Below are 6,644 nucleotides of genomic sequence, written 5' to 3'. Positions count from 1 at the left end.
AGGGAAAGAAAAATCAAAAACTTAATATGCTTCTCAAATGGGGACAGAGTTCCTGAGTAAGCTGCAGAAGCTGTGATAAAATTTTCAACACCTGTACATAGTGTATAGTATGGAACACATGCACCAAAGAACCGTATTTCTTTCAGCTGTGGTTCGCTTGCTTTTCTGCTTGGAATATTTATGTTCCTCTTGCATCCATGCTTAAAGTGTTTTGACTTCCAGAGTCATGAATAGCCTTGTATGCATCAAAGCCATTTTGCTCCACATGAAAGGTACAGGAAATCAGAGTGGACCAGTCATTGTTTGGTTCCTTTCAATTCTTTCCAGCTTCAGCACAGATCTGCTGACTCTGCACTGTTCAGACGAATTGCTCTCTTGGCTTTAGTATTTTGAAATTTAAGTCTTTTTATAATCATAGACATTTTGGAAGGAATTTGAGAAACCATTTAGTCATTATGTTCCCCAAAAGAAGATTAGCTATACTTATACCCATGTTAAGAAACAATCAGATGAATTTTTTAGGGTTTCCAGTGTTGGCTGTTTCAAAACTTCCCTAGGCAAGGTGAGTAGTTAGTTGCCCAGTAACCTTTTGTCAGTATTTTAGAATATGTGTTACTTTCTTCAGGCAATTTGTTTCTGGTAGGGAATTATTTTTCCTACATAGTCCTGTAAGTATTGTTCATATGAGGATGTTATGGATCATATGGACATATTAAAAGTGCTTAATTAAGGAGAACTGCATGTGTCATGAGGTATGTGATTTGTAAGTCTTCTACATGTGGCATTTGCAAAATTAATTCATCTATCTCTGATGGAATAGTTAATGAGACCTGTTTCAGAATCAGGTCACAAGACCATCTGTAGAAAACCTTCTGTTTTGAAAGTGATGTAGTTGTGGTCTGAATAGTTCAAACCAGTATTATCAGAGACTGTAGGATTCAGAAACTCTGTAAGAACTAACCAGAAACCTTTACCACAAGTGTATGGAAATTATTTGTTCAAGGACAAATTTGCAACTGAAGTTTCATCTGCTAATCAGAATATCTTTGAAAATCTCTTTATTGAGTGGAGTATTGTAATTACTTCTGATCCCATCTAATTATTTGGTCTTTGGTCTCAAGGCATCACCTCCTGTACCTTCACAATTTCCTTATTTTTCACTGATTCTCCATAGCATTAGTTTCTTGACCTCCTTTATCAATCTGTCTGTAACTGGTAATCCACTTACAGTTATAACTCTTGTAAGTCATGGATATGTCCTCGCATAAGCCCTGGTTACTACTCAAACTGGTATTGTTGGTGTGTATATCTACCTCATTGCTAACCTCACTGGTGCACAGAAAAATGTAATCAGTGTATGTGATAGAGGCAGACCTGTGAAAAACTGAAGAACAGAATTATTATCACTGCCTAATGAGATGGCTCCTCACTAAATTGTCTTAGACTTGGAAGTACCAGAGTACACCTGCTTTCATATTGCCTCCCTTTAGCCAAAAAATCTCTGTTGCTCTTTCTTATTATAATCTTTGAATATTATCATCTAGGGCAGATTTAGGCCATTCACTTGTGTACTCTTGGCTGTATTTTTCCTAACATGCTTGTAGTAGATCCTGATAATCTCTAGTGTTTTAATTCACAAGGAACAAGATCTTTTAGGTCTATACAAGATTCTTTTGTCTCAACAGCTGAAAAAAGGACTAGGAATCCTTTATATTTAAAGGTTGTAGATCAGTAACTGACTTTGCACCCCGGCACAGCCCAGAGTGACTTGATTGCCCAGCAGTCGTAGGGAAGCACCAGTGGTGTAGTGGTATCATGCAAGATTCCCATTCTTGCGACCCGGGTTCGATTCCCGGCTGGTGCAGCGGACACTCTCGTGTCCTGTTTTGTGCAGCCCTACAACCTATAAGGTTATATTCTATCAGTCAGAGCAATATCAGTAGGTTTTTTTTTTGTATTTGATTCAGTTTAGTTTTGCTGCATAATATGACAGTCTAATCGGATCGCTTCTGTTAAACAGTTCACTTCTACTGAAAGATTGTTTGTATGCAAATAAACTAAAATTGTTTTATGTGATCTAAGAATTCTGCAAATAGCAACACAGGAATTTGAATTCATCAGCTATATGGCCAACCTATACCACTGCACTGGTATGAAGTACCCTAGACATGGCCATTTATTATAAGATAGATGAACTGAGACTCTGTGACCAATTTTAACACTTTCAGATAAAAGGGCTGTTCTCGCCACTTTCTTCTCATCCAAAATTGATAGTTTTATATTATATTTGGGAAGAGGAGCCCAGGAAAGCTCTTTAATATTCAAGGATCACCTCTGTCAAGTCAAGGGCAGTCCATTCCAATGAGTAGGAAGTCAGGCAAAAATGCCAGGAGGCTTGCATGGATGAACAAGGAGCTCCTGGCAAAACTCAGACACAAAAAGGAAGCATACGGAAGGTAGAAGCAGGGACAGGTAACCTGGGGAGGAATACAGAGACATTGTCTGAGCTTGCAGAGATGCAGATAGGAAAGCTAAAACCCAAATGGAATTGAATCTGGCAAGAGATCTCAAAGTCAACAAGAAGGACTTCTATAAGTGCATAGATCACAAAAGGAAGACTATGGAAAATGTGGGCCCATTGCTGAATGAGGCAAGGAACCTGATGACACAGGACATGGGAAAGACTGACATACTGAATGCCTTCTTTGCTTCAGTCTTTACTAGCACAACCAGCCTTCAAGAATCCCAGGTCTCAGAGACCAGGGGGAAAGTCTGGAGCAAGGAAGACATACCGTTTGTGGAAGAGGATCAGGTCATGGAATATTTAAGCAAACTGGACATACATAATCTATGGGCCCTGATGGAAAGCACCCATGAGTGCTAAGGGAGCTTGCCGATGTCATTGTGAGGCCACTGTCAATAATCTTTGAGCGACTGGGAGAAATGCCTGAGGACTGGAGGAAAGCAAATGTCACTCCTATCTTCACAAAAGACAAGAAGGAGGACCAGGGGAACTACAGGCTAGTCAGCCTCACCTCAGTCCCTGGGAAAGCGATGGAGGAGCTAATTCTGGAAACCATCCTTCAGGTACATTTCACAAGGACAAGAACATCATCAGGAGTAGCCAGCATGGATTCACCAAAGGGATGCCATGCTTGACCAGGTTGATAACCTTCTATAGTGAAATGACTGGCCTGGTAGACAAAGGGAGAGAAGTGGATATTGTCTACCTGGACTTCAGTAAGGCTTCCGACACTGTCTCCCATTAACATCCTCATAGACAAGCTCTTGATGTACAGTCTGGATGAGCAGACAGTGAGGTGGATTGAAAACTGCCTGAATGGCCAAGCCCAGAGAGTGGTGCTCAGTGGCACAAAGTCAAGTTGGAGGCCAGTAACTAGCAATGTACCCCAGGGGTCAATACTAGGTCCAGTCCTGTTTATCTGCATCATATATTCATGTGGAAACTTTTATCCTTATTAATTAAGGAGTTATTAATATAATACTTTATCAATTTATCAATACTTTACCATTTAGGGGTCCAAGTAGACTATCACCCGGATGTCTCTTCTCCACATACTTCTTAAATCCTTCAGAAAAATGATGAATTTTGAGGCACTGCTTCCTAAGTCATGCTGATTCCTCTCCTAAGTATCAAATTTTCCATGTGTCAGCTAATTCATTTTTTCATAGTAATTCATATTAAGAGTTTGCTTCTTAGGACTTTGCAGGTTTTATTTGTTTTGGAATTTGGGCTTTTTTTCCCTATCATAGTCTGTTTTCTGAGTGCTTCGTGGTAAGTCTGTCTTTAAGTGCTTCTGATCATCTGTTGGCCTTACATTGTCTCTAGCAGGCTTCCTATCAGATGTGTTTGGAAAAGGACTTATTTTATGTCCCTTGCAGGTTTTTCTAAAAACTCTTATTTACCTTGCCTGATGGTATTTTTAGATTTAAATAGGCAAAGTTCAGGTTCTTTTATGTTCTCCTTTTTTAGACATAATTTCAACTTTTTGTCCTGCTGCTGCTAATAGCTTCCCTTCTGTTTAGTGGTGCTGAATTTCTTTTTGATATCTCCAAAGCGTCTGTCAAAACTTGGCTTGCATGTGCTTTGAGCCTCCAATATGATATCTGTAAGTAATCTCTCTCTGGCTTGCAACTATTTTACTCTTAGCTGTTCCTTGTAAAGTTTTTAATAAACTTAAATTTTTATAAAAATTAATTTTTTAATTTGACTACAGTATTGCTTTTCAGATTTTGTTATTCCTTAAGCTCTCTTCTCAATCATAGTTAGTGTTAACATCCCAGGCAGGCAGGCAGTCAGAAATGTATCTCAAAGCTAGACATTTATGGTTAGAGATGGAATTTCATTCTGTAGGTATTCTGGTTTACTTGTTGGCACAACTTGACTTCTACATGAAACCATTACTAGCGGTCCTGCCTTCAGTGATAAGATTGCTTTCCAGCACCACTCAAGTTGCTTCAGTGCCCTTGTTAATTAATACCTCTATTCCTGCCACTTACAGAATGACCATTTGGCCAACAGCTTGAAGTTAACATTGCTATATTTAGTCTTAGTTACCACGAATTAGGAAAAGCATTGTGTTTATAATAATTCAAAGCATACGTATGCGCGTGAAGACATACACAGGGAAGGTGACCAGTTGCAAGAGCTATTTGCAAGGTAAAAGTTAGTGTGAATGCAGTGCACAGAAGCTAAGATACCTCTCTACCTAAGCAATAGTTGAACAGTGGTGAATTTTGAATATGATCATACAAATGAAGGTGCAATTTATAGTTGGCTGCCTGGTCTCTGCTGATATTCTGTGAGAGCAATTACCCCCTGACGTGTCTGAAAAACCGTCTGTCTGTAACCACCAGTTAAACTGTATCCTTGGGCTACTGAATAGAGCGAAAAATATATTCATGCGATTACCAAGTGTTATCATTAGTCATTCAAAATGTTGCTGCATTTTGGAGAGTAATCCAGATGCCATAGTTCTTCTAACAGACTCAGGATTTGGATGCAGATACACTGTATGCATCTGCGGGCAAGGTGGTGTGAGACTGAGAGCAGGGCAGGGCCATGGGCATGAGTTGTCACTTGGAGTTATCCTTGGAGCATATGTATAAACTTTCATCTGGAAAAAAACCACTTTTACTCGTTGATTACAGGATGTGTTTTCCGTATGAACACTGATGTCTGTCACTTCCGATTCCTTGAAGTTCCTAATAATCTTTGGGATTTGGGGTTTGAGAATATATGGGGATGTTTGGCACCTGTTTTTGTATTTTCTTTTGTGTGTGGCATCTGGGAGATGTTTATGACCCCCGTATGCAGGAACCTCCCTCTCCAAGTGCTGATGGCATATGCGCTTCCAAAGTGCAGATATGGATATGAATAAAACATCTTGAATAAATACATTTCAATAATAGAATTGATTGAGTCCATTTCTTACTTTGCTATTGGCCATGTTGTGCCTAGTTTTGCTTAAATAATCAGTTTTCCAATCCCTAAATTCACTTAAAAAGGAAACAGAAAGCCCTAATTAGGGTTTGACTTAGATTCTAATCAGGTGTAGTTATGATGGTCTGCTAATATGACATATGTTAAATTCTCAAAGCACAAAAACTATAATAATGTGCTATATAACTGTTATCCTAGAAGTGGTATGAGTAGGATAGTCATATAAACAAGGGCTAAAGCATGTTCAATTTTTTACTAGAAATTACAAAAAAAAGTCTCATCATATAAAATATAGAAGGCACTGAGATTTTAAAATTTTGAACATCTGATGTTCAATATCCATTTAGATAAGCTAGCTCAGCTTCTTCATGTATTTAACTATTTTAAGCTACCAAAAAGTAATTACATTAAATCTAGAAAATATTGTTACTTTTCTTATAATACGGTCTATATTTATTTACCTCTTGTGCCTGAGACTCTGTTGGGATTTCCTTTTTTAATATAGTTTTATGATACTTGAGAAAAAATTTAAAAGCTATGTTCATCTTTACAGTGATGTTGATGTTAAATTTTCATTGCTGTTGTCCATTAACTTGTTTTCTTATGTGTTGTATATGACTTTTTTTTTTCTTAAAAATTCAGAGTGGAATCTTAAAAAAGAAGTTCAAGATCAAAAAGGAGTTTGGAAAGTGACTCAGGTAAACATGACAGTAACCATTTTACTTCAAATCTAAATTCTTCTTCTACCTTCTTTTTACTTCCTACCATGAATTAACTTTGAGTACCTTTTGACCAACTCACATAGAAACCTAATGGGTTTTGCTAAGTAACGATGCCTGCTGTTTAACAACTAGGAAAATTTAAATACTCATGAAAACATGAAATGCTATTTGTATCCCAGTTATTCACAATAATTTCCAGTTTGCTTTAAAAGATGAAAACCCTTTAGTAATAATCCCTATATGCAGTGACATTATCATTTTAATTTGTATATTTTTCTTCAGTTTCTGTAGAAACTGCAGTCAGACCCTTACCACACCTTATATTGATGCATGCATATGTAAAATAGAGTGGCCATAACACCATTTATTTTCTCCAGATGTGAACTGCTAAATTCGCATAGCGCACTTTGATGTCCCTTTTTCAATTGCCTGCTCCAACGTGGGTCCTTCCCAGGGCT

General features: G+C 37.9%; 1 non-coding gene across 1 annotated transcript; it reads left to right on the top strand.

The window, feature by feature from the left end:
• The first annotated feature begins 1,793 nt into the window (after window positions 1–1,793).
• Window positions 1,794–1,864, top strand: TRNAG-CCC. The gene has a single exon. It is a non-coding gene; the product is annotated as a tRNA-Gly (tRNA).
• The last annotated feature ends 4,780 nt before the right edge of the window (window positions 1,865–6,644 follow it).

This window comes from Cariama cristata, unplaced genomic scaffold (assembly GCF_000690535.1).
Source record: "Cariama cristata isolate BGI_N322 unplaced genomic scaffold, ASM69053v1 scaffold10326, whole genome shotgun sequence".
NCBI lineage: Eukaryota > Metazoa > Chordata > Aves > Cariamiformes > Cariamidae > Cariama > Cariama cristata.
The sequence above is the reverse complement of the archived record's forward strand: the minus strand, read 5'-3'. Positions and strand labels throughout refer to the sequence as shown.